This window comes from Hyla sarda, chromosome 4, assembly GCF_029499605.1.
Source record: "Hyla sarda isolate aHylSar1 chromosome 4, aHylSar1.hap1, whole genome shotgun sequence".
NCBI lineage: Eukaryota > Metazoa > Chordata > Amphibia > Anura > Hylidae > Hyla > Hyla sarda.
The window spans coordinates 68,832,842-68,859,691 of NC_079192.1; the positions used below are offsets into that span (position 1 = coordinate 68,832,842).

The following is a 26,850-nucleotide window of genomic DNA, read 5'->3' on the forward strand; positions in this document are numbered from 1 at the left end:
TCGATCTCGCAAAAGCCAGATCTGATACTGATCATAGAAAGCACCCTTGTAAAGCAGGCTTGTGAAGCACATGCAAAGCTCCAGTGGCGCAATCGGTCAGCGCGCGGTACTTATAAAGCAGTAACTGTTGAGCAATGCCGAGGTTGTGAGTTCAAGCCTCACCTGGAGCATTCTCTTCTAACCTTTATTGTTATATAAAAACTGCAGTAGGGCAGCAAAGTCTTTTACCCGTTTTCCATGTATTGCAAGCAAATTATCAAAACGACACAACAAAAGAAGTTCTCGCTCTCGTCCTAAGAAAGCAGGCACGTTATTAAGATTGTTTTCCCGATTGGAAAATAAACGCTAAAAGACCAGCCTTGATAACTTTTTAACATGAGAATATTTGATTGTAAACTAACTATCATCATACTGCAAACATCCAGCCCCAGTGGCCTAATGGATAAAGCACTGGCCTCCTAAGCCAGGGATTGTGGATTCGAGTCCCATCTGGGGTGTATGCTTTCCTTCTCTATACCAGGTATCCATCAATGAGTTTTAGTTCAAGATAAAATGTGATTGATTGGCTTCTCTAATGATTCTCTTCCTTGTGAATTCAATCTTGCAAAATCTGGTACCATGCTTATCATGGAAACAATCCATCTGTAGCCATTCAATGCCTTCTGGCTGCTGTTTGAATGAGACAACAAAGGAAAGCCTCGCTCTTGACGAAAGCAAGCAAGCACACGATTAAGATTGTTTTCCGCATCTAAAGGTAAACAGCAAAAGACCATCCTTGATTACTCAATCACAATAGAAATTTTGCTTTTTAAAAAAACATATCATCATGTTTCCCCACAGGTGGCTAGCCCCAGTGGACTCCTAAGCCAGGGATAGTGGGTTCCAGTCCCATCTGGGGTGCTTGCTTTTCTTCCCTCTTGAAGGTAACCAAGGGTGTGTTTTAGTTCTGTTAAATGTGTTCCACTGTCTTCTCTGATAATTCATGTCCAAGTTGCTTGTAAAGTCGATCTCGCAAAAGCCAGATCTGATACTGATCACAGAAAGCACGCTTTTTAAAAAAAACATATCATCACGTTTCCCCACAGGTGGCTAGCCCCAGTGGACTCCTAAGCCAGAGATAGTGGGTTCCAGTCCCATCTGGGATGCTTGCTTTTCTTCCCTCTTTAAGGTAACCAAGGGTGTGTTTTAGTTTCGTTAAATGTGTTCCACTGTCTTCTCTAATAATTCATGTCCAAGTTGCTTGTAAAGTCGATCTCGCAAAAACCAGATCTGATACTGATCATAGAAAGCACGCTTTTTAAAATAACATATCATCACGTTTCCCCACAGGTGGCTAGCCCTAGTGGACTCCTAAGCCAGGGATAGTGGGTTCCAGTCCCATCTGGGGTGCTTGCTTTTCTTCCCTCTTTAAGGTAACAAAGGGTGTGTTTTAGTTTCATTAAATGTGTTCCACTGTCTTCTCTAATAATTCATGTCCAAGTTGCTTGTAAAGTCGATCTCGCAAAAGCCAGATCTGATACTGATCATAGAAAGCACCCTTGTAAAGCAGGCTTGTGAAGCACATGCAAAGCTCTAGTGGCGCAATCGGTCAGCGCGTGGTACTTATATAGCAGTAACTGTTGAGCAATGCCGAGGTTGTGAGTTCGAGCCTCACTTGGAGCATTCTTTTCTAACCTTTATTGTTATATAAAAACTGCAGTAGGGCAGCAAAGTCTTTTACCCGTTTTCCATGTATTGTAAGCAAATTATCAAAACGACACAACAAAAGAAGTTCTCGCTCTCGTCCTAAGAAAGCAGGCACGTTATTAAGATTGTTTTCCCGATTGGAAAACAAACGGTAAAAGACCGGCCTTGATAACTTTTTAACATGAGAATATTTGATTGTAAACTAACTATCATCAAGCTGCATACATCCAGCCCCAGTGGCCTAATGGATAAGGCACTGGCCTCCTAAGCCAGGGATTGTGGGTTCAAGTCCCATCTGGGGTGTATGCTTTCCTTCACTATACCAGGTATCCATCAATGAGTTTTAGTTCAAGATAAAATGTGATTGATTGGCTTCTCTAATGATTCTCTTCCTTGTGAAGTCAATCTTGCAAAATCTGGTACCATGCTTATCATGGAAACAATCCATCTGTAGCCATTCAATGCCTTCTGGCTGCTGTTGGAATGAGACAACAAAGGAAAGCCTCGCTCTTGACAAAAGCAAGCAAGCACACGATTAAGATTGTTTTCCGCATCTAAAGGTATACAGCAAAAGACCATCCTTGATTACTCAATCACAATAGAAATTTTGCTTTTTAAAAAAACATATCATCATGTTTCCCCACAGGTGGCTAGCCCCAGTGGACTCCTAAGCCAGGAATAGTGGGTTCCAGTCCCATCTGGGGTGCTTGCTTTTCTTCCCTCTTTAAGGTAACCAAGGGTGTGTTTTAGTTCTGTTAAATGTGTTCCACTGTCTTCTCTAATAATTCATGTCCAAGTTGCTTGTAAAGTCGATCTCGCAAAAGCCAGATCTGATACTGATCATAGAAAGCACGCTTTTTAAAAAAAAACATATCATCACGTTTCCCCACCGGTGGCTATCCCCAGTGGACTCCTAAGCCAGGGATAGTGGGTTCCAGTCCCATCTGGGGTGCTTGCTTTTCTTCACTCTTTAAGGTAACCAAGGGTGTGTTTTAGTTTTGTTAAATGTGTTCCACTGTCTTCTCTAATAATTCATGTCCAAGTTGCTTGTAAAGTCGATCTCGCAAAAACCAGATCTGATACTGATCATAGAAAGCACGCTTTTTAAAATAACATATCATCACGTTTCCCCACAGGTGGCTAGCCCCAGTGGACTCCTAAGCCAGGGATAGTGGGTTCCAGTCCCATCTGGGGTGCTTGCTTTTCTTCCCTCTTTAAGGTAACAAAGGGTGTGTTTTAGTTTCATTAAATGTGTTCCACTGTCTTCTCTAATAATTCATGTCCAAGTTGCTTGTAAAGTCGATCTCGCAAAAGCCAGATCTGATACTGATCATAGAAAGCACCCTTGTAAAGCAGGCTTGTGAAGCACATGCAAAGCTCCAGTGGCGCAATCGGTCAGCGCGCGGTACTTATAAAGCAGTAACTGTTGAGCAATGCCGAGGTTGTGAGTTCGAGCCTCACCTGGAGCATTCTCTTCTAACCTTTATTGTTATATAAAAACTGCAGTAGGGCAGCAAAGTCTTTTATCCGTTTTCCATGTATTGCAAGCAAATTATCAAAACGACACAACAAAAGAAGTTCTCGCTCTCGTCCTAAGAAAGCAGGCACGTTATTAAGATTGTTTTCCCGATTGGAAAATAAACGCTAAAAGACCAGCCTTGATAACTTTTTAACATGAGAATATTTGATTGTAAACTAACTATCATCATACTGCAAACATCCAGCCCCAGTGGCCTAATGGATAAGGCACTGGCCTCCTAAGCCAGGGATTGTGGGTTCGAGTCCCATCTGGGGTGTATGCTTTCCTTCTCTATACCAGGTATCCATCAATGAGTTTTAGTTCAAGATAAAATGTGATTGATTGGCTTCTCTAATGATTCTCTTCCTTGTGAATTCAATCTTGCAAAATCTGGTACCATGCTTATCATGGAAACAATCCATCTGTAGCCATTCAATGCCTTCTGGCTGCTGTTGGAATGAGACAACAAAGGAAAGCCTCGCTCTTGACGAAAGCAAGCAAGCACACGATTAAGATTGTTTTCCGCATCTAAAGGTAAACAGCAAAAGACCATCCTTGATTACTCAATCACAATAGAAATTTTGCTTTTTAAAAAAACATATCATCATGTTTCCCCACAGGTGGCTAGCCCCAGTGGACTCCTAAGCCAGGGATAGTGGGTTCCAGTCCCATCTGGGGTGCTTGCTTTTCTTCCCTCTTTAAGGTAACCAAGGGTGTGTTTTAGTTCTGTTAAATGTGTTCCACTGTCTTCTCTGATAATTCATGTCCAAGTTGCTTGTAAAGTCGATCTCGCAAAAGCCAGATCTGATACTGATCACAGAAAGCACGCTTTTTAAAAAAAACATATCATCACGTTTCCCCACAGGTGGCTAGCCCCAGTGGACTCCTAAGCCAGAGATAGTGGGTTCCAGTCCCATCTGGGATGCTTGCTTTTCTTCCCTCTTTAAGGTAACCAAGGGTGTGTTTTAGTTTCGTTAAATGTGTTCCACTGTCTTCTCTAATAATTCATGTCCAAGTTGCTTGTAAAGTCGATCTTGCAAAAACCAGATCTGATACTGATCATAGAAAGCACGCTTTTTAAAATAACATATCATCACGTTTCCCCACAGGTGGCTAGCCCCAGTGGACTCCTAAGCCAGGGATAGTGGGTTCCAGTCCCATCTGGGGTGCTTGCTTTTCTTCCCTCTTTAAGGTAACAAAGGGTGTGTTTTAGTTTCATTAAATGTGTTCCACTGTCTTCTCTAATAATTCATGTCCAAGTTGCTTGTAAAGTCGATCTCGCAAAAGCCAGATCTGATACTGATCATAGAAAGCACCCTTGTAAAGCAGGCTTGTGAAGCACATGCAAAGCTCTAGTGGCGCAATCGGTCAGCGCGTGGTACTTATATAGCAGTAACTGTTGAGCAATGCCGAGGTTGTGAGTTCGAGCCTCACCTGGAGCATTCTTTTCTAACCTTTATTGTTATATAAAAACTGCAGTAGGGCAGCAAAGTCTTTTACCCGTTTTCCATGTATTGTAAGCAAATTATCAAAACGACACAACAAAAGAAGTTCTCGCTCTCGTCCTAAGAAAGCAGGCACGTTATTAAGATTGTTTTCCCGATTGGAAAACAAATGGTAAAAGACCGGCCTTGATAACTTTTTAACATGAGAATATTTGATTGTAAACTAACTATCATCAAGCTGCATACATCCAGCCCCAGTGGCCTAATGGATAAGGCACTGGCCTCCTAAGCCAGGGATTGTGGGTTCAAGTCCCATCTGGGGTGTATGCTTTCCTTCACTATACCAGGTATCCATCAATGAGTTTTAGTTCAAGATAAAATGTGATTGATTGGCTTCTCTAATGATTCTCTTCCTTGTGAAGTCAATCTTGCAAAATCTGGTACCATGCTTATCATGGAAACAATTCATCTGTAGCCATTCAATGCCTTCTGGCTGCTGTTGGAATGAGACAACAAAGGAAAGCCTCGCTCTTGACAAAAGCAAGCAAGCACACGATTAAGATTGTTTTCCGCATCTAAAGGTATACAGCAAAAGACCATCCTTGATTACTCAATCACAATAGAAATTTTGCTTTTTAAAAAAACATATCATCATGTTTCCCCACAGGTGGCTAGCCCCAGTGGACTCCTAAGCCAGGAATAGTGGGTTCCAGTCCCATCTGGGGTGCTTGCTTTTCTTCCCTCTTTAAGGTAACCAAGGGTGTGTTTTAGTTCTGTTAAATGTGTTCCACTGTCTTCTCTAATAATTCATGTCCAAGTTGCTTGTAAAGTCGATCTCGCAAAAGCCAGATCTGATACTGATCATAGAAAGCACGCTTTTTAAAAAAAAACATATCATCACGTTTCCCCACCGGTGGCTATCCCCAGTGGACTCCTAAGCCAGGGATAGTGGGTTCCAGTCCCATCTGGGGTGCTTGCTTTTCTTCACTCTTTAAGGTAACCAAGGGTGTGTTTTAGTTTTGTTAAATGTGTTCCACTGTCTTCTCTAATAATTCATGTCCAAGTTGCTTGTAAAGTCGATCTCGCAAAAACCAGATCTGATACTGATCATAGAAAGCACGCTTTTTAAAATAACATATCATCACGTTTCCCCACAGGTGGCTAGCCCCAGTGGACTCCTAAGCCAGGGATAGTGGGTTCCAGTCCCATCTGGGGTGCTTGCTTTTCTTCCCTCTTTAAGGTAACAAAGGGTGTGTTTTAGTTTCATTAAATGTGTTCCACTGTCTTCTCTAATAATTCATGTCCAAGTTGCTTGTAAAGTCGATCTCGCAAAAGCCAGATCTGATACTGATCATAGAAAGCACCCTTGTAAAGCAGGCTTGTGAAGCACATGCAAAGCTCCAGTGGCGCAATCGGTCAGCGCGCGGTACTTATAAAGCAGTAACTGTTGAGCAATGCCGAGGTTGTGAGTTCGAGCCTCACCTGGAGCATTCTTTTCTAACCTTTATTGTTATATAAAAACTGCAGTAGGGCAACAAAGTCTTTTACCCGTTTTCCATGTATTGCAAGCAAATTATCAAAACGACACAACAAAAGAAGTTCTCGCTCTCGTCCTAAGAAAGCAGGCACGTTATTAAGATTGTTTTCCCGATTGGAAAACAAACGCTAAAAGACCAGCCTTGATAACTTTTTAACATGAGAATATTTGATTGTAAACTAACTATCATCATACTGCAAACATCCAGCCCCAGTGGCCTAATGGATAAGGCACTGGCCTCCTAAGCCAGGGATTGTGGGTTCGAGTCCCATCTGGGGTGTATGCTTTCCTTCTCTATACCAGGTATCCGTCAATGAGTTTTAGTTCAAGATAAAATGTGATTGATTGGCTTCTCTAATGATTCTCTTCCTTGTGAATTCAATCTTGCAAAATCTGGTACCATGCTTATCATGGAAACAATCCATCTGTAGCCATACAATGCCTTCTGGCTGCTGTTGGAATGAGACAACAAAGGAAAGCCTCGCTCTTGACGAAAGCAAGCAAGCACACGATTAAGATTGTTTTCCGCATCTAAAGGTAAACAGCAAAAGACCATCCTTGATTACTCAATCACAATAGAAATTTAGCTTTTTAAAAAAAAACATATCATCATGTTTCCCCACAGGTGGCTAGCCCCAGTGGACTCCTAAGCCAGGAATAGTGGGTTCCAGTCCCATCTGGGGTGCTTGCTTTTCTTCCCTCTTTAAGGTAACCAAGGGTGTGTTTTAGTTCTGTTAAATGTGTTCCACTGTCTTCTCTAATAATTCATGTCCAAGTTGCTTGTAAAGTCGATCTCGCAAAAGCCAGATCTGATACTGATCACAGAAAGAACGCTTTTTAAAAAAAAACATATCATCAAGTTTCCCCACCGGTGGCTATCCCCAGTGGACTCCTAAGCCAGGGATAGTGGGTTCCAGTCCCATCTGGGGTGCTTGCTTTTCTTCACTCTTTAAGGTAACCAAGGGTGTGTTTTAGTTTTGTTAAATGTGTTCCACTGTCTTCTCTAATAATTCATGTCCAAGTTGCTTGTAAAGTCGATCTCGCAAAAACCAGATCTGATACTGATCATAGAAAGCACGCTTTTTAAAATAACATATCATCACGTTTCCCCACAGGTGGCTAGCCCCAGTGGACTCCTAAGCCAGGGATAGTGGGTTCCAGTCCCATCTGGGGTGCTTGCTTTTCTTCCCTCTTTAAGGTAACAAAGGGTGTGTTTTAGTTTCATTAAATGTGTTCCACTGTCTTCTCTAATAATTCATGTCCAAGTTGCTTGTAAAGTCGATCTCGCAAAAGCCAGATCTGATACTGATCATAGAAAGCACCCTTGTAAAGCAGGCTTGTGAAGCACATGCAAAGCTCCAGTGGCGCAATCGGTCAGCGCGCGGTACTTATAAAGCAGTAACTGTTGAGCAATGCCGAGGTTGTGAGTTCGAGCCTCACCTGGAGCATTCTCTTCTAACCTTTATTGTTATATAAAAACTGCAGTAGGGCAGCAAAGTCTTTTACCCGTTTTCCATGTATTGCAAGCAAATTATCAAAACGACACAACAAAAGAAGTTCTCGCTCTCGTCCTAAGAAAGCAGGCACGTTATTAAGATTGTTTTCCCGATTGGAAAATAAACGCTAAAAGACCAGCCTTGATAACTTTTTAACATGAGAATATTTGATTGTAAACTAACTATCATCATACTGCAAACATCCAGCCCCAGTGGCCTAATGGATAAGGCACTGGCCTCCTAAGCCAGGGATTGTGGGTTCGAGTCCCATCTGGGGTGTATGCTTTCCTTCTCTATACCAGGTATCCATCAATGAGTTTTAGTTCAAAATAAAATGTGATTGATTGGCTTCTCTAATGATTCTCTTCCTTGTGAATTCAATCTTGCAAAATCTGGTACCATGCTTATCATGGAAACAATCCATCTGTAGCCATTCAATGCCTTCTGGCTGCTGTTGGAATGAGACAACAAAGGAAAGCCTCGCTCTTGACGAAAGCAAGCAAGCACACGATTAAGATTGTTTTCCGCATCTAAAGGTAAACAGCAAAAGACCATCCTTGATTACTCAATCACAATAGAAATTTTGCTTTTTAAAAAAACATATCATCATGTTTCCCCACAGGTGGCTAGCCCCAGTGGACTCCTAAGCCAGGGATAGTGGGTTCCAGTCCCATCTGGGGTGCTTGCTTTTCTTCCCTCTTGAAGGTAACCAAGGGTGTGTTTTAGTTCTGTTAAATGTGTTCCACTGTCTTCTCTGATAATTCATGTCCAAGTTGCTTGTAAAGTCGATCTCGCAAAAGCCAGATCTGATACTGATCACAGAAAGCACGCTTTTTAAAAAAAACATATCATCACGTTTCCCCACAGGTGGCTAGCCCCAGTGGACTCCTAAGCCAGAGATAGTGGGTTCCAGTCCCATCTGGGATGCTTGCTTTTCTTCCCTCTTTAAGGTAACCAAGGGTGTGTTTTAGTTTCGTTAAATGTGTTCCACTGTCTTCTCTAATAATTCATGTCCAAGTTGCTTGTAAAGTCGATCTCGCAAAAACCAGATCTGATACTGATCATAGAAAGCACGCTTTTTAAAATAACATATCATCACGTTTCCCCACAGGTGGCTAGCCCTAGTGGACTCCTAAGCCAGGGATAGTGGGTTCCAGTCCCATCTGGGGTGCTTGCTTTTCTTCCCTCTTTAAGGTAACAAAGGGTGTGTTTTAGTTTCATTAAATGTGTTCCACTGTCTTCTCTAATAATTCATGTCCAAGTTGCTTGTAAAGTCGATCTCGCAAAAGCCAGATCTGATACTGATCATAGAAAGCACCCTTGTAAAGCAGGCTTGTGAAGCACATGCAAAGCTCTAGTGGCGCAATCGGTCAGCGCGTGGTACTTATATAGCAGTAACTGTTGAGCAATGCCGAGGTTGTGAGTTCGAGCCTCACCTGGAGCATTCTTTTCTAACCTTTATTGTTATATAAAAACTGCAGTAGGGCAGCAAAGTCTTTTACCCGTTTTCCATGTATTGTAAGCAAATTATCAAAACGACACAACAAAAGAAGTTCTCGCTCTCGTCCTAAGAAAGCAGGCACGTTATTAAGATTGTTTTCCCGATTGGAAAACAAACGGTAAAAGACCGGCCTTGATAACTTTTTAACATGAGAATATTTGATTGTAAACTAACTATCATCAAGCTGCATACATCCAGCCCCAGTGGCCTAATGGATAAGGCACTGGCCTCCTAAGCCAGGGATTGTGGGTTCAAGTCCCATCTGGGGTGTATGCTTTCCTTCACTATACCAGGTATCCATCAATGAGTTTTAGTTCAAGATAAAATGTGATTGATTGGCTTCTCTAATGATTCTCTTCCTTGTGAAGTCAATCTTGCAAAATCTGGTACCATGCTTATCATGGAAACAATCCATCTGTAGCCATTCAATGCCTTCTGGCTGCTGTTGGAATGAGACAACAAAGGAAAGCCTCGCTCTTGACAAAAGCAAGCAAGCACACGATTAAGATTGTTTTCCGCATCTAAAGGTATACAGCAAAAGACCATCCTTGATTACTCAATCACAATAGAAATTTTGCTTTTTAAAAAAACATATCATCATGTTTCCCCACAGGTGGCTAGCCCCAGTGGACTCCTAAGCCAGGAATAGTGGGTTCCAGTCCCATCTGGGGTGCTTGCTTTTCTTCCCTCTTTAAGGTAACCAAGGGTGTGTTTTAGTTCTGTTAAATGTGTTCCACTGTCTTCTCTAATAATTCATGTCCAAGTTGCTTGTAAAGTCGATCTCGCAAAAGCCAGATCTGATACTGATCATAGAAAGCACGCTTTTTAAAAAAAAACATATCATCACGTTTCCCCACCGGTGGCTATCCCCAGTGGACTCCTAAGCCAGGGATAGTGGGTTCCAGTCCCATCTGGGGTGCTTGCTTTTCTTCACTCTTTAAGGTAACCAAGGGTGTGTTTTAGTTTTGTTAAATGTGTTCCACTGTCTTCTCTAATAATTCATGTCCAAGTTGCTTGTAAAGTCGATCTCGCAAAAACCAGATCTGATACTGATCATAGAAAGCACGCTTTTTAAAATAACATATCATCACGTTTCCCCACAGGTGGATAGCCCCAGTGGACTCCTAAGCCAGGGATAGTGGGTTCCAGTCCCATCTGGGGTGCTTGCTTTTCTTCCCTCTTTAAGGTAACAAAGGGTGTGTTTTAGTTTCATTAAATGTGTTCCACTGTCTTCTCTAATAATTCATGTCCAAGTTGCTTGTAAAGTCGATCTCGCAAAAGCCAGATCTGATACTGATCATAGAAAGCACCCTTGTAAAGCAGGCTTGTGAAGCACATGCAAAGCTCCAGTGGCGCAATCGGTCAGCGCGCGGTACTTATAAAGCAGTAACTGTTGAGCAATGCCGAGGTTGTGAGTTCGAGCCTCACCTGGAGCATTCTTTTCTAACCTTTATTGTTATATAAAAACTGCAGTAGGGCAGCAAAGTCTTTTACCCGTTTTCCATGTATTGCAAGCAAATTATCAAAACGACACAACAAAAGAAGTTCTCGCTCTCGTCCTAAGAAAGCAGGCACGTTATTAAGATTGTTTTCCCGATTGGAAAACAAACGCTAAAAGACCAGCCTTGATAACTTTTTAACATGAGAATATTTGATTGTAAACTAACTATCATCATACTGCAAACATCCAGCCCCAGTGGCCTAATGGATAAGGCACTGGCCTCCTAAGCCAGGGATTGTGGGTTCGAGTCCCATCTGGGGTGTATGCTTTCCTTCTCTATACCAGGTATCCATCAATGAGTTTTAGTTCAAGATAAAATGTGATTGATTGGCTTCTCTAATGATTCTCTTCCTTGTGAATTCAATCTTGCAAAATCTGGTACCATGCTTATCATGGAAACAATCCATCTGTAGCCATTCAATGCCTTCTGGCTGCTGTTGGAATGAGACAACAAAGGAAAGCCTCGCTCTTGACGAAAGCAAGCAAGCACACGATTAAGATTGTTTTCCGCATCTAAAGGTAAACAGCAAAAGACCATCCTTGATTACTCAATCACAATAGAAATTTTGCTTTTTAAAAAAACATATCATCATGTTTCCCCACAGGTGGCTAGCCCCAGTGGACTCCTAAGCCAGGGATAGTGGGTTCCAGTCCCATCTGGGGTGCTTGCTTTTCTTCCCTCTTTAAGGTAACCAAGGGTGTGTTTTAGTTCTGTTAAATGTGTTCCACTGTCTACTCTGATAATTCATGTCCAAGTTGCTTGTAAAGTCGATCTCGCAAAAGCCAGATCTGATACTGATCACAGAAAGCACGCTTTTTAAAAAAAACATATCATCACGTTTCCCCACAGGTGGCTAGCCCCAGTGGACTCCTAAGCCAGGGATAGTGGGTTCCAGTCCCATCTGGGGTGCTTGCTTTTCTTCACTCTTTAAGGTAACCAAGGGTGTGTTTTAGTTTTGTTAAATGTGTTCCACTGTCTTCTCTAATAATTCATGTCCAAGTTGCTTGTAAAGTCGATCTCGCAAAAACCAGATCTGATACTGATCATAGAAAGCACGCTTTTTAAAATAACATATCATCACGTTTCCCCACAGGTGGCTAGCCCCAGTGGACTCCTAAGCCAGGGATAGTGGGTTCCAGTCCCATCTGGGGTGCTTGCTTTTCTTCCCTCTTTAAGGTAACAAAGGGTGTGTTTTAGTTTCATTAAATGTGTTCCACTGTCTTCTCTAATAATTCATGTCCAAGTTGCTTGTAAAGTCGATCTCGCAAAAGCCAGATCTGATACTGATCATAGAAAGCACCCTTGTAAAGCAGGCTTGTGAAGCACATGCAAAGCTCCAGTGGCGCAATCGGTCAGCGCGCGGTACTTATAAAGCAGTAACTGTTGAGCAATGACGAGGTTGTGAGTTCGAGCCTCACCTGGAGCATTCTTTTCTAACCTTTATTGTTATATAAAAACTGCAGTAGGGCAGCAAAGTCTTTTACCCGTTTTCCATGTATTGCAAGCAAATTATCAAAACGACACAACAAAAGAAGTTCTCGCTCTCGTCCTAAGAAAGCAGGCACGTTATTAAGATTGTTTTCCCGATTGGAAAACAAACGCTAAAAGACCAGCCTTGATAACTTTTTAACATGAGAATATTTGATTGTAAACTAACTATCATCATACTGCAAACAACCAGCCCCAGTGGCCTAATGGATAAGGCACTGGCCTCCTAAGCCAGGGATTGTGGGTTCAAGTCCCATCTGGGGTGTATGCTTTCTTTCACTATACCAGGTATCCATCAATGAGTTTTAGTTCAAGATAAAATGTGATTGATTGGCTTCTCTAATGATTCTCTTCCTTGTGAAGTCAATCTTGCAAAATCTGGTACCATGCTTATCATGGAAACAATCCATCTGTAGCCATTCAATGCCTTCTGGCTGCTGTTGGAATGAGACAACAAAGGAAAGCCTCGCTCTTGACAAAAGCAAGCAAGCACACGATTAAGATTGTTTTCCGCATCTAAAGGTATACAGCAAAAGACCATCCTTGATTACTCAATCACAATAGAAATTTTGCTTTTTAAAAAAACATATCATCATGTTTCCCCACAGGTGGCTAGCCCCAGTGGACTCCTAAGCCAGGAATAGTGGGTTCCAGTCCCATCTGGGGTGCTTGCTTTTCTTCCCTCTTTAAGGTAACCAAGGGTGTGTTTTAGTTCTGTTAAATGTGTTCCACTGTCTTCTCTAATAATTCATGTCCAAGTTGCTTGTAAAGTCGATCTCGCAAAAGCCAGATCTGATACTGATCATAGAAAGCACGCTTTTTAAAAAAAAAACATATCATCACGTTTCCCCACCGGTGGCTATCCCCAGTGGACTCCTAAGCCAGGGATAGTGGGTTCCAGTCCCATCTGGGGTGCTTGCTTTTCTTCACTCTTTAAGGTAACCAAGGGTGTGTTTTAGTTTTGTTAAATGTGTTCCACTGTCTTCTCTAATAATTCATGTCCAAGTTGCTTGTAAAGTCGATCTCGCAAAAACCAGATCTGATACTGATCATAGAAAGCACGCTTTTTAAAATAACATATCATCACGTTTCCCCACAGGTGGCTAGCCCCAGTGGACTCCTAAGCCAGGGATAGTGGGTTCCAGTCCCATCTGGGGTGCTTGCTTTTCTTCCCTCTTTAAGGTAACAAAGGGTGTGTTTTAGTTTCATTAAATGTGTTCCACTGTCTTCTCTAATAATTCATGTCCAAGTTGCTTGTAAAGTCGATCTCGCAAAAGCCAGATCTGATACTGATCATAGAAAGCACCCTTGTAAAGCAGGCTTGTGAAGCACATGCAAAGCTCCAGTGGCGCAATCGGTCAGCGCGCGGTACTTATAAAGCAGTAACTGTTGAGCAATGCCGAGGTTGTGAGTTCGAGCCTCACCTGGAGCATTCTCTTCTAACCTTTATTGTTATATAAAAACTGCAGTAGGGCAGCAAAGTCTTTTACCCGTTTTCCATGTATTGCAAGCAAATTATCAAAACGACACAACAAAAGAAGTTCTCGCTCTCGTCCTAAGAAAGCAGGCACGTTATTAAGATTGTTTTCCCGATTGGAAAATAAACGCTAAAAGACCAGCCTTGATAACTTTTTAACATGAGAATATTTGATTGTAAACTAACTATCATCATACTGCAAACATCCAGCCCCAGTGGCCTAATGGATAAGGCACTGGCCTCCTAAGCCAGGGATTGTGGGTTCGAGTCCCATCTGGGGTGTATGCTTTCCTTCTCTATACCAGGTATCCATCAATGAGTTTTAGTTCAAGATAAAATGTGATTGATTGGCTTCTCTAATGATTCTCTTCCTTGTGAATTCAATCTTGCAAAATCTGGTACCATGCTTATCATGGAAACAATCCATCTGTAGCCATTCAATGCCTTCTGGCTGCTGTTGGAATGAGACAACAAAGGAAAGCCTCGCTCTTGACAAAAGCAAGCAAGCACACGATTAAGATTGTTTTCCGCATCTAAAGGTATACAGCAAAAGACCATCCTTGATTACTCAATCACAATAGAAATTTTGCTTTTTAAAAAAACATATCATCATGTTTCCCCACAGGTGGCTAGCCCCAGTGGACTCCTAAGCCAGGAATAGTGGGTTCCAGTCCCATCTGGGGTGCTTGCTTTTCTTCCCTCTTGAAGGTAACCAAGGGTGTGTTTTAGTTCTGTTAAATGTGTTCCACTGTCTTCTCTAATAATTCATGTCCAAGTTGCTTGTAAAGTCGATCTCGCAAAAGCCAGATCTGATACTGATCATAGAAAGCACGCTTTTAAAAAAAAAACATATCATCACGTTTCCCCACCGGTGGCTATCCCCAGTGGACTCCTAAGCCAGGGATAGTGGGTTCCAGTCCCATCTGGGGTGCTTGCTTTTCTTCACTCTTTAAGGTAACCAAGGGTGTGTTTTAGTTTCGTTAAATGTGTTCCACTGTCTTCTCTAATAATTCATGTCCAAGTTGCTTGTAAAGTCGATCTCGCAAAAACCAGATCTGATACTGATCATAGAAAGCACGCTTTTTAAAATAACATATCATCACGTTTCCCCACAGGTGGCTAGCCCCAGTGGACTCCTAAGCCAGGGATAGTGGGTTCCAGTCCCATCTGGGGTGCTTGCTTTTCTTCCCTCTTTAAGGTAACAAAGGGTGTGTTTTAGTTTCATTAAATGTGTTCCACTGTCTTCTCTAATAATTCATGTCCAAGTTGCTTGTAAAGTCGATCTCGCAAAAGCCAGATCTGATACTGATCATAGAAAGCACCCTTGTAAAGCAGGCTTGTGAAGCACATGCAAAGCTCCAGTGGCGCAATCGGTCAGCGCGCGGTACTTATAAAGCAGTAACTGTTGAGCAATACCGAGGTTGTGAGTTCGAGCCTCACCTGGAGCATTCTTTTCTAACCTTTATTGTTATATAAAAACTGCAGTAGGGCAGCAAAGTCTTTTACCCGTTTTCCATGTATTGCAAGCAAATTATCAAAACGACACAACAAAAGAAGTTCTCGCTCTCGTCCTAAGAAAGCAGGCACGTTATTAAGATTGTTTTCCCGATTGGAAAACAAACGCTAAAAGACCAGCCTTGATAACTTTTTAACATCAGAATATTTGATTGTAAACTAACTATCATCATACTGCAAACATCCAGCCCCAGTGGCCTAATGGATAAGGCACTGGCCTCCTAAGCCAGGGATTGTGGGTTCGAGTCCCATCTGGGGTGTATGCTTTCCTTCTCTATACCAGGTATCCATCAATGAGTTTTAGTTCAAGATAAAATGTGATTGATTGGCTTCTCTAATGATTCTCTTCCTTGTGAATTCAATCTTGCAAAATCTGGTACCATGCTTATCATGGAAACAATCCATCTGTAGCCATTCAATGCCTTCTGGCTGCTGTTGGAATGAGACAACAAAGGAAAGCCTCGCTCTTGACGAAAGCAAGCAAGCACACGATTAAGATTGTTTTCCGCATCTAAAGGTAAACAGCAAAAGACCATCCTTGATTACTCAATCACAATAGAAATTTTGCTTTTTAAAAAAACATATCATCATGTTTCCCCACAGGTGGCTAGCCCCAGTGGACTCCTAAGCCAGGGATAGTGGGTTCCAGTCCCATCTGGGGTGCTTGCTTTTCTTCCCTCTTTAAGGTAACCAAGGGTGTGTTTTAGTTCTGTTAAATGTGTTCCACTGTCTTCTCTGATAATTCATGTCCAAGTTGCTTGTAAAGTCGATCTCGCAAAAGCCAGATCTGATACTGATCACAGAAAGCACGCTTTTTTAAAAAAAACATATCATCACGTTTCCCCACAGGTGGCTAGCCCCAGTGGACTCCTAAGCCAGGGATAGTGGGTTCCAGTCCCATCTGGGGTGCTTGCTTTTCTTCACTCTTTAAGGTAACCAAGGGTGTGTTTTAGTTTTGTTAAATGTGTTCCACTGTCTTCTCTAATAATTCATGTCCAAGTTGCTTGTAAAGTCGATCTCGCAAAAACCAGATCTGATACTGATCATAGAAAGCACGCTTTTTAAAATAACATATCATCACGTTTCCCCACAGGTGGCTAGCCCCAGTGGACTCCTAAGCCAGGGATAGTGGGTTCCAGTCCCATCTGGGGTGCTTGCTTTTCTTCCCTCTTTAAGGTAACAAAGGGTGTGTTTTAGTTTCATTAAATGTGTTCCACTGTCTTCTCTAATAATTCATGTCCAAGTTGCTTGTAAAGTCGATCTCGCAAAAGCCAGATCTGATACTGATCATAGAAAGCACCCTTGTAAAGCAGGCTTGTGAAGCACATGCAAAGCTCCAGTGGCGCAATCGGTCAGCGCGCGGTACTTATAAAGCAGTAACTGTTGAGCAATGACGAGGTTGTGAGTTCGAGCCTCACCTGGAGCATTCTTTTCTAACCTTTATTGTTATATAAAAACTGCAGTAGGGCAGCAAAGTCTTTTACCCGTTTTCCATGTATTGCAAGCAAATTATCAAAACGACACAACAAAAGAAGTTCTCGCTCTCGTCCTAAGAAAGCAGGCACGTTATTAAGATTGTTTTCCCGATTGGAAAACAAACGCTAAAAGACCAGCCTTGATAACTTTTTAACATGAGAATATTTGATTGTAAACTAACTATCATCATACTGCAAACATCCAGCCCCAGTGGCCTAATGGATAAGGCACTGGCCTCCTAAGCCAGGGATTGTGGGTTCAAGTCCCATCTGGGGTGTATGCTTTCCTTCACTATACCAGGTATCCATCAATGCGTTTTAGTTCAAGATAAAATGTGATTGATTGGCTTCTCTAATGATTCTCTTCCTTGTGAAGTCAATCTTGCAAAATCTGGTACCATGCTTATCATGGAAACAATCCATCTGTAGCCATTCAATGCCTTCTGGCTGCTGTTGGAATGAGACAACAAAGGAAAGCCTCGCTCTTGACAAAAGCAAGCAAGCACACGATTAAGATTGTTTTCCGCATCTAAAGGTATACAGCAAAAGACCATCCTTGATTACTCAATCACAATAGAAATTTTGCTTTTTAAAAAAACATATCATCATGTTTCCCCACAGGTGGCTAGCCCCAGTGGACTCCTAAGCCAGGAATAGTGGGTTCCAGTCCCATCTGGGGTGCTTGCTTTTCTTCCCTCTTTAAGGTAACCAAGGGTGTGTTTTAGTTCTGTTAAATGTGTTCCACTGTCTTCTCTAATAATTCATGTCCAAGTTGCTTGTAAAGTCGATCTCGCAAAAGCCAGATCTGATACTGATCATAGAAAGCACGCTTTTTAAAAAAAAACATATCATCACGTTTCCCCACCGGTGGCTATCCCCAGTGGACTCCTAAGCCAGGGATAGTGGGTTCCAGTCCCATCTGGGGTGCTTGCTTTTCTTCACTCTTTAAGGTAACCAAGGGTGTGTTTTAGTTTTGTTAAATGTGTTCCACTGTCTTCTCTAATAATTCATGTCCAAGTTGCTTGTAAAGTCGATCTCGCAAAAACCAGATCTGATACTGATCATAGAAAGCACGCTTTTTAAAATAACATATCATCACGTTTCCCCACAGGTGGCTAGCCCCAGTGGACTCCTAAGCCAGGGATAGTGGGTTCCAGTCCCATCTGGGGTGCTTGCTTTTCTTCCCTCTTTAAGGTAACAAAGGGTGTGTTTTAGTTTCATTAAATGTGTTCCACTGTCTTCTCTAATAATTCATGTCCAAGTTGCTTGTAAAGTCGATCTCGCAAAAGCCAGATCTGATACTGATCATAGAAAGCACCCTTGTAAAGCAGGCTTGTGAAGCACATGCAAAGCTCCAGTGGCGCAATCGGTCAGCGCGCGGTACTTATAACGCAGTAACTGTTGAGCAATGCCGAGGTTGTGAGTTCGAGCCTCACCTGGAGCATTCTCTTCTAACCTTTATTGTTATATAAAAACTGCAGTAGGGCAGCAAAGTCTTTTACCCGTTTTCCATGTATTGCAAGCAAATTATCAAAACGACACAACAAAAGAAGTTCTCGCTCTCGTCCTAAGAAAGCAGGCACGTTATTAAGATTGTTTTCCCGATTGGAAAATAAACGCTAAAAGACCAGCCTTGATAACTTTTTAACATGAGAATATTTGATTGTAAACTAACTATCATCATACTGCAAACATCCAGCCCCAGTGGCCTAATGGATAAAGCACTGGCCTCCTAAGCCAGGGATTGTGGGTTCGAGTCCCATCTGGGGTGTATGCTTTCCTTCTCTATACCAGGTATCCATCAATGAGTTTTAGTTCAAGATAAAATGTGATTGATTGGCTTCTCTAATGATTCTCTTCCTTGTGAATTCAATCTTGCAAAATCTGGTACCATGCTTATCATGGAAACAATCCATCTGTAGCCATTCAATGCCTTCTGGCTGCTGTTGGAATGAGACAACAAAGGAAAGCCTCGCTCTTGACGAAAGCAAGCAAGCACACGATTAAGATTGTTTTCCGCATCTAAAGGTAAACAGCAAAAGACCATCCTTGATTACTCAATCACAATAGAAATTTTGCTTTTTAAAAAAACATATCATCATGTTTCCCCACAGGTGGCTAGCCCCAGTGGACTCCTATGCCAGGGATAGTGGGTTCCAGTCCCATCTGGGGTGCTTGCTTTTCTTCCCTCTTGAAGGTAACCAAGGGTGTGTTTTAGTTCTGTTAAATGTGTTCCACTGTCTTCTCTGATAATTCATGTCCAAGTTGCTTGTAAAGTCGATCTCGCAAAAGCCAGATCTGATACTGATCACAGAAAGCACGCTTTTTAAAAAAAACATATCATCACGTTTCCCCACAGGTGGCTAGCCCCAGTGGACTCCTAAGCCAGAGATAGTGGGTTCCAGTCCCATCTGGGATGCTTGCTTTTCTTCCCTCTTTAAGGTAACCAAGGGTGTGTTTTAGTTTCGTTAAATGTGTTCCACTGTCTTCTCTAATAATTCATGTCCAAGTTGCTTGTAAAGTCGATCTCGCAAAAACCAGATCTGATACTGATCATAGAAAGCACGCTTTTTAAAATAACATATCATCACGTTTCCCCACAGGTGGCTAGCCCTAGTGGACTCCTAAGCCAGGGATAGTGGGTTCCAGTCCCATCTGGGGTGCTTGCTTTTCTTCCCTCTTTAAGGTAACAAAGGGTGTGTTTTAGTTTCATTAAATGTGTTCCACTGTCTTCTCTAATAATTCATGTCCAAGTTGCTTGTAAAGTCGATCTCGCAAAAGCCAGATCTGATACTGATCATAGAAAGCACCCTTGTAAAGCAGGCTTGTGAAGCACATGCAAAGCTCTAGTGGCGCAATCGGTCAGCGCGTGGTACTTATATAGCAGTAACTGTTGAGCAATGCTGAGGTTGTGAGTTCGAGCCTCACCTGGAGCATTCTTTTCTAACCTTTATTGTTATATAAAAACTGCAGTAGGGCAGCAAAGTCTTTTACCCGTTTTCCATGTATTGTAAGCAAATTATCAAAACGACACAACAAAAGAAGTTCTCGCTCTCGTCCTAAGAAAGCAGGCACGTTATTAAGATTGTTTTCCCGATTGGAAAACAAACGGTAAAAGACCGGCCTTGATAACTTTTTAACATGAGAATATTTGATTGTAAACTAACTATCATCAAGCTGCATACATCCAGCCCCAGTGGCCTAATGGATAAGGCACTGGCCTCCTAAGCCAGGGATTGTGGGTTCAAGTCCCATCTGGGGAGTATGCTTTCCTTCACTATACCAGGTATCCATCAATGAGTTTTAGTTCAAGATAAAATGTGATTGATTGGCTTCTCTAATGATTCTCTTCCTTGTGAAGTCAATCTTGCAAAATCTGGTACCATGCTTATCATGGAAACAATCCATCTGTAGCCATTCAATGCCTTCTGGCTGCTGTTGGAATGAGACAACAAAGGAAAGCCTCGCTCTTGACAAAAGCAAGCAAGCAAACGATTAAGATTGTTTTCCGCATCTAAAGGTATACAGCAAAAGACCATCCTTGATTACTCAATCACAATAGAAATTTTGCTTTTTAAAAAAACATATCATCATGTTTCCCCACAGGTGGCTAGCCCCAGTGGACTCCTAAGCCAGGAATAGTGGGTTCCAGTCCCATCTGGGGTGCTTGCTTTTCTTCCCTCTTTAAGGTAACCAAGGGTGTGTTTTAGTTCTGTTAAATGTGTTCCACTGTCTTCTCTAATAATTCATGTCCAAGTTGCTTGTAAAGTCGATCTCGCAAAAGCCAGATCTGATACTGATCATAGAAAGCACGCTTTTTAAAAAAAAACATATCATCACGTTTCCCCACCGGTGGCTATCCCCAGTGGACTCCTAAGCCAGGGATAGTGGGTTCCAGTCCCATCTGGGGTGCTTGCTTTTCTTCACTCTTTAAGGTAACCAAGGGTGTGTTTTAGTTTTGTTAAATGTGTTCCACTGTCTTCTCTAATAATTCATGTCCAAGTTGCTTGTAAAGTCGATCTCGCAAAAACCAGATCTGATACTGATCATAGAAAGCACGCTTTTTAAAATAACATATCATCACGTTTCCCCACAGGTGGCTAGCCCCAGTGGACTCCTAAGCCAGGGATAGTGGGTTCCAGTCCCATCTGGGGTGCTTGCTTTTCTTCCCTCTTTAAGGTAACAAAGGGTGTGTTTTAGTTTCATTAAATGTGTTCCACTGTCTTCTCTAATAATTCATGTCCAAGTTGCTTGTAAAGTCGATCTCGCAAAAGCCAGATCTGATACTGATCATAGAAAGCACCCTTGTAAAGCAGGCTTGTGAAGCACATGCAAAGCTCCAGTGGCGCAATCGGTCAGCGCGCGGTACTTATAAAGCAGTAACTGTTGAGCAATGCCGAGGTTGTGAGTTCGAGCCTCACCTGGAGCATTCTTTTCTAACCTTTATTGTTATATAAAAACTGCAGTAGGGCAGCAAAGTCTTTTACCCGTTTTCCATGTATTGCAAGCAAATTATCAAAACGACACAACAAAAGAAGTTCTCGCTCTCGTCCTAAGAAAGCAGGCACGTTATTAAGATTGTTTTCCCGATTGGAAAACAAACGCTAAAAGACCAGCCTTGATAACTTTTTAACATGAGAATATTTGATTGTAAACTAACTATCATCATACTGCAAACATCCAGCCCCAGTGGCCTAATGGATAAGGCACTGGCCTCCTAAGCCAGGGATTGTGGGTTCGAGTCCCATCTGGGGTGTATGCTTTCCTTCTCTATACCAGGTATCCATCAATGAGTTTTAGTTCAAGATAAAATGTGATTGATTGGCTTCTCTAATGATTCTCTTCCTTGTGAATTCAATCTTGCAAAATCTGGTACCATGCTTATCATGGAAACAATCCATCTGTAGCCATTCAATGCCTTCTGGCTGCTGTTGGAATGAGACAACAAAGGAAAGCCTCGCTCTTGACAAAAGCAAGCAAGCAAACGATTAAGATTGTTTTCCGCATCTAAAGGTATACAGCAAAAGACCATCCTTGATTACTCAATCACAATAGAAATTTTGCTTTTTAAAAAAACATATCATCATGTTTCCCCACAGGTGGCTAGCCCCAGTGGACTCCTAAGCCAGGAATAGTGGGTTCCAGTCCCATCTGGGGTGCTTGCTTTTCTTCCCTCTTTAAGGTAACCAAGGGTGTGTTTTAGTTCTGTTAAATGTGTTCCACTGTCTTCTCTAATAATTCATGTCCAAGTTGCTTGTAAAGTCGATCTCGCAAAAGCCAGATCTGATACTGATCATAGAAAGCACGCTTTTTAAAAAAAAACATATCATCACGTTTCCCCACCGGTGGCTATCCCCAGTGGACTCCTAAGCCAGGGATAGTGGGTTCCAGTCCCATCTGGGGTGCTTGCTTTTCTTCACTCTTTAAGGTAACCAAGGGTGTGTTTTAGTTTTGTTAAATGTGTTCCACTGTCTTCTCTAATAATTCATGTCCAAGTTGCTTGTAAAGTCGATCTCGCAAAAACCAGATCTGATACTGATCATAGAAAGCACGCTTTTTAAAATAACATATCATCACGTTTCCCCACAGGTGGCTAGCCCCAGTGGACTCCTAAGCCAGGGATAGTGGGTTCCAGTCCCATCTGGGGTGCTTGCTTTTCTTCCCTCTTTAAGGTAACAAAGGGTGTGTTTTAGTTTCATTAAATGTGTTCCACTGTCTTCTCTAATAATTCATGTCCAAGTTGCTTGTAAAGTCGATCTCGCAAAAGCCAGATCTGATACTGATCATAGAAAGCACCCTTGTAAAGCAGGCTTGTGAAGCACATGCAAAGCTCCAGTGGCGCAATCGGTCAGCGCGCGGTACTTATAAAGCAGTAACTGTTGAGCAATGCCGAGGTTGTGAGTTCGAGCCTCACCTGGAGCATTCTTTTCTAACCTTTATTGTTATATAAAAACTGCAGTAGGGCAGCAAAGTCTTTTACCCGTTTTCCATGTATTGCAAGCAAATTATCAAAACGACACAACAAAAGAAGTTCTCGCTCTCGTCCTAAGAAAGCAGGCACGTTATTAAGATTGTTTTCCCGATTGGAAAACAAACGCTAAAAGACCAGCCTTGATAACTTTTTAACATGAGAATATTTGATTGTAAACTAACTATCATCATACTGCAAACATCCAGCCCCAGTGGCCTAATGGATAAGGCACTGGCCTCCTAAGCCAGGGATTGTGGGTTCGAGTCCCATCTGGGGTGTATGCTTTCCTTCTCTATACCAGGTATCCATCAATGAGTTTTAGTTCAAGATAAAATGTGATTGATTGGCTTCTCTAATGATTCTCTTCCTTGTGAATTCAATCTTGCAAAATCTGGTACCATGCTTATCATGGAAACAATCCATCTGTAGCCATTCAATGCCTTCTGGCTGCTGTTGGAATGAGACAACAAAGGAAAGCCTCGCTCTTGACGAAAGCAAGCAAGCACACGATTAAGATTGTTTTCCGCATCTAAAGGTATACAGCAAAAGACCATCCTTGATTACTCAATCACAATAGAAATTTTGCTTTTTAAAAAAACATATCATCATGTTTCCCCACAGGTGGCTAGCCCCAGTGGACTCCTAAGCCAGGAATAGTGGGTTCCAGTCCCATCTGGGGTGCTTGCTTTTCTTCCCTCTTTAAGGTAACCAAGGGTGTGTTTTAGTTCTGTTAAATGTGTTCCACTGTCTTCTCTAATAATTCATGTCCAAGTTGCTTGTAAAGTCGATCTCGCAAAAGCCAGATCTGATACTGATCATAGAAAGCACGCTTTTTAAAAAAAAACATATCATCACGTTTCCCCACCGGTGGCTATCCCCAGTGGACTCCTAAGCCAGGGATAGTGGGTTCCAGTCCCATCTGGGGTGCTTGCTTTTCTTCACTCTTTAAGGTAACCAAGGGTGTGTTTTAGTTTTGTTAAATGTGTTCCACTGTCTTCTCTAATAATTCATGTCCAAGTTGCTTGTAAAGTCGATCTCGCAAAAACCAGATCTGATACTGATCATAGAAAGCACGCTTTTTAAAATAACATATCATCACGTTTCCCCACAGGTGGCTAGCCCCAGTGGACTCCTAAGCCAGGGATAGTGGGTTCCAGTCCCATCTGGGGTGCTTGCTTTTCTTCCCTCTTTAAGGTAACAAAGGGTGTGTTTTAGTTTAATTAAATGTGTTCCACTGTCTTCTCTAATAATTCATGTCCAAGTTGCTTGTAAAGTCGATCTCGCAAAAGCCAGATCTGATACTGATCATAGAAAGCACCCTTGTAAAGCAGGCTTGTGAAGCACATGCAAAGCTCCAGTGGCGCAATCGGTCAGCGTGCGGTACTTATAAAGCAGTAACTGTTGAGCAATGCCGAGGTTGTGAGTTCGAGCCTCACCTGGAGCATTCTCTTCTAACCTTTATTGTTATATAAAAACTGCAGTAGGGCAGCAAAGTCTTTTACCCGTTTTCCATGTATTGCAAGCAAATTATCAAAACGACACAACAAAAGAAGTTCTCGCTCTCGTCCTAAGAAAGCAGGCACGTTATTAAGATTGTTTTCCCGATTGGAAAATAAACGCTAAAAGACCAGCCTTGATAACTTTTTAACATGAGAATATTTGATTGTAAACTAACTATCATCATACTGCAAACATCCAGCCCCAGTGGCCTAATGGATAAAGCACTGGCCTCCTAAGCCAGGGATTGTGGGTTCGAGTCCCATCTGGGGTGTATGCTTTCCTTCTCTATACCAGGTATCCATCAATGAGTTTTAGTTCAAGATAAAATGTGATTGATTGGCTTCTCTAATGATTCTCTTCCTTGTGAATTCAATCTTGCAAAATCTGGTACCATGCTTATCATGGAAACAATCCATCTGTAGCCATTCAATGCCTTCTGGCTGCTGTTGGAATGAGACAACAAAGGAAAGCCTCGCTCTTGACGAAAGCAAGCAAGCACACGATTAAGATTGTTTTCCGCATCTAAAGGTATACAGCAAAAGACCATCCTTGATTACTCAATCACAATAGAAATTTTGCTTTTTAAAAAAACATATCATCATGTTTCCCCACAGGTGGCTAGCCCCAGTGGACTCCTAAGCCAGGAATAGTGGGTTCCAGTCCCATCTGGGGTGCTTGCTTTTCTTCCCTCTTTAAGGTAACCAAGGGTGTGTTTTAGTTCTGTTAAATGTGTTCCACTGTCTTCTCTAATAATTCATGTCCAAGTTGCTTGTAAAGTCGATCTCGCAAAAGCCAGATCTGATACTGATCATAGAAAGCACGCTTTTTAAAAAAAAACATATCATCACGTTTCCCCACCGGTGGCTATCCCCAGTGGACTCCTAAGCCAGGGATAGTGGGTTCCAGTCCCATCTGGGGTGCTTGCTTTTCTTCACTCTTTAAGGTAACCAAGGGTGTGTTTTAGTTTTGTTAAATGTGTTCCACTGTCTTCTCTAATAATTCATGTCCAAGTTGCTTGTAAAGTCGATCTCGCAAAAACCAGATCTGATACTGATCATAGAAAGCACGCTTTTTAAAATAACATATCATCACGTTTCCCCACAGGTGGCTAGCCCCAGTGGACTCCTAAGCCAGGGATAGTGGGTTCCAGTCCCATCTGGGGTGCTTGCTTTTCTTCCCTCTTTAAGGTAACAAAGGGTGTGTTTTAGTTTCATTAAATGTGTTCCACTGTCTTCTCTAATAATTCATGTCCAAGTTGCTTGTAAAGTCGATCTCGCAAAAGCCAGATCTGATACTGATCATAGAAAGCACCCTTGTAAAGCAGGCTTGTGAAGCACATGCAAAGCTCCAGTGGCGCAATCGGTCAGCGTGCGGTACTTATAAAGCAGTAACTGTTGAGCAATGCCGAGGTTGTGAGTTCGAGCCTCACCTGGAGCATTCTCTTCTAACCTTTATTGTTATATAAAAACTGCAGTAGGGCAGCAAAGTCTTTTACCCGTTTTCCATGTATTGCAAGCAAATTATCAAAACGACACAACAAAAGAAGTTCTCGCTCTCGTCCTAAGAAAGCAGGCACGTTATTAAGATTGTTTTCCCGATTGGAAAATAAACGCTAAAAGACCAGCCTTGATAACTTTTTAACATGAGAATATTTGATTGTAAACTAACTATCATCATACTGCAAACATCCAGCCCCAGTGGCCTAATGGATAAAGCACTGGCCTCCTAAGCCAGGGATTGTGGGTTCGAGTCCCATCTGGGGTGTATGCTTTCCTTCTCTATACCAGGTATCCATCAATGAGTTTTAGTTCAAGATAAAATGTGATTGATTGGCTTCTCTAATGATTCTCTTCCTTGTGAATTCAATCTTGCAAAATCTGGTACCATGCTTATCATGGAAACAATCCATCTGTAGCCATTCAATGCCTTCTGGCTGCTGTTTGAATGAGACAACAAAGGAAAGCCTCGCTCTTGACGAAAGCAAGCAAGCACACGATTAAGATTGTTTTCCGCATCTAAAGGTAAACAGCAAAAGACCATCCTTGATTACTCAATCACAATAGAAATTTTGCTTTTTAAAAAAACATATCATCATGTTTCCCCACAGGTGGCTAGCCCCAGTGGACTCCTAAGCCAGGGATAGTGGGTTCCAGTCCCATCTGGGGTGCTTGCTTTTCTTCCCTCTTGAAGGTAACCAAGGGTGTGTTTTAGTTCTGTTAAATGTGTTCCACTGTCTTCTCTGATAATTCATGTCCAAGTTGCTTGTAAAGTCGATCTCGCAAAAGCCAGATCTGATACTGATCACAGAAAGCACGCTTTTTAAAAAAAACATATCATCACGTTTCCCCACAGGTGGCTAGCCCCAGTGGACTCCTAAGCCAGAGATAGTGGGTTCCAGTCCCATCTGGGATGCTTGCTTTTCTTCCCTCTTTAAGGTAACCAAGGGTGTGTTTTAGTTTCGTTAAATGTGTTCCACTGTCTTCTCTAATAATTCATGTCCAAGTTGCTTGTAAAGTCGATCTCGCAAAAACCAGATCTGATACTGATCATAGAAAGCACGCTTTTTAAAATAACATATCATCGCGTTTCCCCACAGGTGGCTAGCCCTAGTGGACTCCTAAGCCAGGGATAGTGGGTTCCAGTCCCATCTGGGGTGCTTGCTTTTCTTCCCTCTTTAAGGTAACAAAGGGTGTGTTTTAGTTTCATTAAATGTGTTCCACTGTCTTCTCTAATAATTC

General features: G+C 42.1%; 35 non-coding genes across 35 annotated transcripts; all 35 read left to right on the plus strand.

Moving 5' to 3' along the window:
- The first annotated feature begins 77 nt into the window (after positions 1 to 77).
- Positions 78 to 170, plus strand: TRNAI-UAU (transfer RNA isoleucine (anticodon UAU)). Its single transcript is given in 2 exon segments — positions 78 to 115; positions 135 to 170. It is a non-coding gene; the product is annotated as a tRNA-Ile (tRNA).
- A 1,399-nt stretch (positions 171 to 1,569) lies between these two features.
- Positions 1,570 to 1,662, plus strand: TRNAI-UAU (transfer RNA isoleucine (anticodon UAU)). Its single transcript is given in 2 exon segments — positions 1,570 to 1,607; positions 1,627 to 1,662. It is a non-coding gene; the product is annotated as a tRNA-Ile (tRNA).
- A 254-nt stretch (positions 1,663 to 1,916) lies between these two features.
- On the plus strand, positions 1,917 to 1,989 carry TRNAR-CCU (transfer RNA arginine (anticodon CCU)). The gene has a single exon. It is a non-coding gene; the product is annotated as a tRNA-Arg (tRNA).
- Positions 1,990 to 3,062: 1,073 nt separating this feature from the next.
- TRNAI-UAU (transfer RNA isoleucine (anticodon UAU)) lies at positions 3,063 to 3,155 on the plus strand. The gene is given in 2 exon segments: positions 3,063 to 3,100; positions 3,120 to 3,155. It is a non-coding gene; the product is annotated as a tRNA-Ile (tRNA).
- Positions 3,156 to 3,409: 254 nt separating this feature from the next.
- TRNAR-CCU (transfer RNA arginine (anticodon CCU)) lies at positions 3,410 to 3,482 on the plus strand. Its single transcript has one exon. It is a non-coding gene; the product is annotated as a tRNA-Arg (tRNA).
- Positions 3,483 to 4,554: 1,072 nt separating this feature from the next.
- Positions 4,555 to 4,647, plus strand: TRNAI-UAU (transfer RNA isoleucine (anticodon UAU)). Its single transcript is given in 2 exon segments — positions 4,555 to 4,592; positions 4,612 to 4,647. It is a non-coding gene; the product is annotated as a tRNA-Ile (tRNA).
- A 254-nt stretch (positions 4,648 to 4,901) lies between these two features.
- On the plus strand, positions 4,902 to 4,974 carry TRNAR-CCU (transfer RNA arginine (anticodon CCU)). Its single transcript has one exon. It is a non-coding gene; the product is annotated as a tRNA-Arg (tRNA).
- A 1,073-nt stretch (positions 4,975 to 6,047) lies between these two features.
- On the plus strand, positions 6,048 to 6,140 carry TRNAI-UAU (transfer RNA isoleucine (anticodon UAU)). Its single transcript is given in 2 exon segments — positions 6,048 to 6,085; positions 6,105 to 6,140. It is a non-coding gene; the product is annotated as a tRNA-Ile (tRNA).
- A 254-nt stretch (positions 6,141 to 6,394) lies between these two features.
- Positions 6,395 to 6,467, plus strand: TRNAR-CCU (transfer RNA arginine (anticodon CCU)). The gene has a single exon. It is a non-coding gene; the product is annotated as a tRNA-Arg (tRNA).
- Positions 6,468 to 7,542: 1,075 nt separating this feature from the next.
- On the plus strand, positions 7,543 to 7,635 carry TRNAI-UAU (transfer RNA isoleucine (anticodon UAU)). The gene is given in 2 exon segments: positions 7,543 to 7,580; positions 7,600 to 7,635. It is a non-coding gene; the product is annotated as a tRNA-Ile (tRNA).
- A 254-nt stretch (positions 7,636 to 7,889) lies between these two features.
- On the plus strand, positions 7,890 to 7,962 carry TRNAR-CCU (transfer RNA arginine (anticodon CCU)). Its single transcript has one exon. It is a non-coding gene; the product is annotated as a tRNA-Arg (tRNA).
- A 1,072-nt stretch (positions 7,963 to 9,034) lies between these two features.
- Positions 9,035 to 9,127, plus strand: TRNAI-UAU (transfer RNA isoleucine (anticodon UAU)). The gene is given in 2 exon segments: positions 9,035 to 9,072; positions 9,092 to 9,127. It is a non-coding gene; the product is annotated as a tRNA-Ile (tRNA).
- Positions 9,128 to 9,381: 254 nt separating this feature from the next.
- Positions 9,382 to 9,454, plus strand: TRNAR-CCU (transfer RNA arginine (anticodon CCU)). The gene has a single exon. It is a non-coding gene; the product is annotated as a tRNA-Arg (tRNA).
- Positions 9,455 to 10,527: 1,073 nt separating this feature from the next.
- TRNAI-UAU (transfer RNA isoleucine (anticodon UAU)) lies at positions 10,528 to 10,620 on the plus strand. Its single transcript is given in 2 exon segments — positions 10,528 to 10,565; positions 10,585 to 10,620. It is a non-coding gene; the product is annotated as a tRNA-Ile (tRNA).
- A 254-nt stretch (positions 10,621 to 10,874) lies between these two features.
- Positions 10,875 to 10,947, plus strand: TRNAR-CCU (transfer RNA arginine (anticodon CCU)). Its single transcript has one exon. It is a non-coding gene; the product is annotated as a tRNA-Arg (tRNA).
- Positions 10,948 to 12,019: 1,072 nt separating this feature from the next.
- TRNAI-UAU (transfer RNA isoleucine (anticodon UAU)) lies at positions 12,020 to 12,112 on the plus strand. The gene is given in 2 exon segments: positions 12,020 to 12,057; positions 12,077 to 12,112. It is a non-coding gene; the product is annotated as a tRNA-Ile (tRNA).
- Positions 12,113 to 12,366: 254 nt separating this feature from the next.
- TRNAR-CCU (transfer RNA arginine (anticodon CCU)) lies at positions 12,367 to 12,439 on the plus strand. Its single transcript has one exon. It is a non-coding gene; the product is annotated as a tRNA-Arg (tRNA).
- A 1,074-nt stretch (positions 12,440 to 13,513) lies between these two features.
- TRNAI-UAU (transfer RNA isoleucine (anticodon UAU)) lies at positions 13,514 to 13,606 on the plus strand. Its single transcript is given in 2 exon segments — positions 13,514 to 13,551; positions 13,571 to 13,606. It is a non-coding gene; the product is annotated as a tRNA-Ile (tRNA).
- A 254-nt stretch (positions 13,607 to 13,860) lies between these two features.
- On the plus strand, positions 13,861 to 13,933 carry TRNAR-CCU (transfer RNA arginine (anticodon CCU)). The gene has a single exon. It is a non-coding gene; the product is annotated as a tRNA-Arg (tRNA).
- A 1,073-nt stretch (positions 13,934 to 15,006) lies between these two features.
- TRNAI-UAU (transfer RNA isoleucine (anticodon UAU)) lies at positions 15,007 to 15,099 on the plus strand. Its single transcript is given in 2 exon segments — positions 15,007 to 15,044; positions 15,064 to 15,099. It is a non-coding gene; the product is annotated as a tRNA-Ile (tRNA).
- Positions 15,100 to 15,353: 254 nt separating this feature from the next.
- TRNAR-CCU (transfer RNA arginine (anticodon CCU)) lies at positions 15,354 to 15,426 on the plus strand. Its single transcript has one exon. It is a non-coding gene; the product is annotated as a tRNA-Arg (tRNA).
- Positions 15,427 to 16,499: 1,073 nt separating this feature from the next.
- Positions 16,500 to 16,592, plus strand: TRNAI-UAU (transfer RNA isoleucine (anticodon UAU)). Its single transcript is given in 2 exon segments — positions 16,500 to 16,537; positions 16,557 to 16,592. It is a non-coding gene; the product is annotated as a tRNA-Ile (tRNA).
- A 254-nt stretch (positions 16,593 to 16,846) lies between these two features.
- Positions 16,847 to 16,919, plus strand: TRNAR-CCU (transfer RNA arginine (anticodon CCU)). Its single transcript has one exon. It is a non-coding gene; the product is annotated as a tRNA-Arg (tRNA).
- A 1,073-nt stretch (positions 16,920 to 17,992) lies between these two features.
- On the plus strand, positions 17,993 to 18,085 carry TRNAI-UAU (transfer RNA isoleucine (anticodon UAU)). Its single transcript is given in 2 exon segments — positions 17,993 to 18,030; positions 18,050 to 18,085. It is a non-coding gene; the product is annotated as a tRNA-Ile (tRNA).
- Positions 18,086 to 18,339: 254 nt separating this feature from the next.
- TRNAR-CCU (transfer RNA arginine (anticodon CCU)) lies at positions 18,340 to 18,412 on the plus strand. The gene has a single exon. It is a non-coding gene; the product is annotated as a tRNA-Arg (tRNA).
- Positions 18,413 to 19,484: 1,072 nt separating this feature from the next.
- TRNAI-UAU (transfer RNA isoleucine (anticodon UAU)) lies at positions 19,485 to 19,577 on the plus strand. Its single transcript is given in 2 exon segments — positions 19,485 to 19,522; positions 19,542 to 19,577. It is a non-coding gene; the product is annotated as a tRNA-Ile (tRNA).
- A 254-nt stretch (positions 19,578 to 19,831) lies between these two features.
- TRNAR-CCU (transfer RNA arginine (anticodon CCU)) lies at positions 19,832 to 19,904 on the plus strand. Its single transcript has one exon. It is a non-coding gene; the product is annotated as a tRNA-Arg (tRNA).
- A 1,073-nt stretch (positions 19,905 to 20,977) lies between these two features.
- On the plus strand, positions 20,978 to 21,070 carry TRNAI-UAU (transfer RNA isoleucine (anticodon UAU)). Its single transcript is given in 2 exon segments — positions 20,978 to 21,015; positions 21,035 to 21,070. It is a non-coding gene; the product is annotated as a tRNA-Ile (tRNA).
- A 254-nt stretch (positions 21,071 to 21,324) lies between these two features.
- Positions 21,325 to 21,397, plus strand: TRNAR-CCU (transfer RNA arginine (anticodon CCU)). Its single transcript has one exon. It is a non-coding gene; the product is annotated as a tRNA-Arg (tRNA).
- Positions 21,398 to 22,470: 1,073 nt separating this feature from the next.
- On the plus strand, positions 22,471 to 22,563 carry TRNAI-UAU (transfer RNA isoleucine (anticodon UAU)). The gene is given in 2 exon segments: positions 22,471 to 22,508; positions 22,528 to 22,563. It is a non-coding gene; the product is annotated as a tRNA-Ile (tRNA).
- Positions 22,564 to 22,817: 254 nt separating this feature from the next.
- TRNAR-CCU (transfer RNA arginine (anticodon CCU)) lies at positions 22,818 to 22,890 on the plus strand. The gene has a single exon. It is a non-coding gene; the product is annotated as a tRNA-Arg (tRNA).
- A 1,073-nt stretch (positions 22,891 to 23,963) lies between these two features.
- On the plus strand, positions 23,964 to 24,056 carry TRNAI-UAU (transfer RNA isoleucine (anticodon UAU)). Its single transcript is given in 2 exon segments — positions 23,964 to 24,001; positions 24,021 to 24,056. It is a non-coding gene; the product is annotated as a tRNA-Ile (tRNA).
- Positions 24,057 to 24,310: 254 nt separating this feature from the next.
- On the plus strand, positions 24,311 to 24,383 carry TRNAR-CCU (transfer RNA arginine (anticodon CCU)). The gene has a single exon. It is a non-coding gene; the product is annotated as a tRNA-Arg (tRNA).
- A 1,073-nt stretch (positions 24,384 to 25,456) lies between these two features.
- Positions 25,457 to 25,549, plus strand: TRNAI-UAU (transfer RNA isoleucine (anticodon UAU)). The gene is given in 2 exon segments: positions 25,457 to 25,494; positions 25,514 to 25,549. It is a non-coding gene; the product is annotated as a tRNA-Ile (tRNA).
- A 254-nt stretch (positions 25,550 to 25,803) lies between these two features.
- On the plus strand, positions 25,804 to 25,876 carry TRNAR-CCU (transfer RNA arginine (anticodon CCU)). Its single transcript has one exon. It is a non-coding gene; the product is annotated as a tRNA-Arg (tRNA).
- Positions 25,877 to 26,850: the final 974 nt, after the last annotated feature.